This window comes from Gekko japonicus, unplaced genomic scaffold (assembly GCF_001447785.1).
Source record: "Gekko japonicus isolate JY-2015 unplaced genomic scaffold, Gekko_japonicus_V1.1 scaffold558, whole genome shotgun sequence".
NCBI classification, from domain to species: Eukaryota; Metazoa; Chordata; class Lepidosauria; order Squamata; family Gekkonidae; genus Gekko; species Gekko japonicus.
In genome coordinates, this window is record NW_015170908.1 from 455467 (window position 1) to 455975 (window position 509).

A 509-nucleotide genomic window follows, 5' to 3' on the forward strand; every position below is an offset into this window, starting at 1 on the left:
AGGCAGCTTCCAAAACTGTCAGAATTCCCATCTCTGGCTTTTGCAGTAGGATATAAACAGTGAATACTTTTCCAGAGGGAGCTACTGGGGTTTCGAGTCACTGGGACTTCTCAGGAGCAGGAGGAAGAGGAGGAGAAGACATTCTGCGCACGTTCAGAGATAATCTCCTTTATTTCACACATTCTGTGGCGAATCCCTGTTGGCAGCCTTACATGATTTCCAAAAAACGGAGGTTCTGATGAAGGCAACATGCCAGGACGGCAGGTACCCTCGATGGCCAAGTAGGCGAGAGCAGCAGTGATTATGCTGTCTCTGAGCAGGCGCAGAGTGCTTTTCCTCCCCAAGTCTCTCCTTCACAACTCGTCACATGGTCCCATGTTCACCCCCAGTTCTGGAAATCAGTTCTAGGGCTTAAGCCCAGTTCTATACTTGAATTAGCCCACAGATGGCACTGAAAATAGTTTCTGGATAACGAGGCCAAGATCTGATCTAAGGCCTGTCCTGGTTAC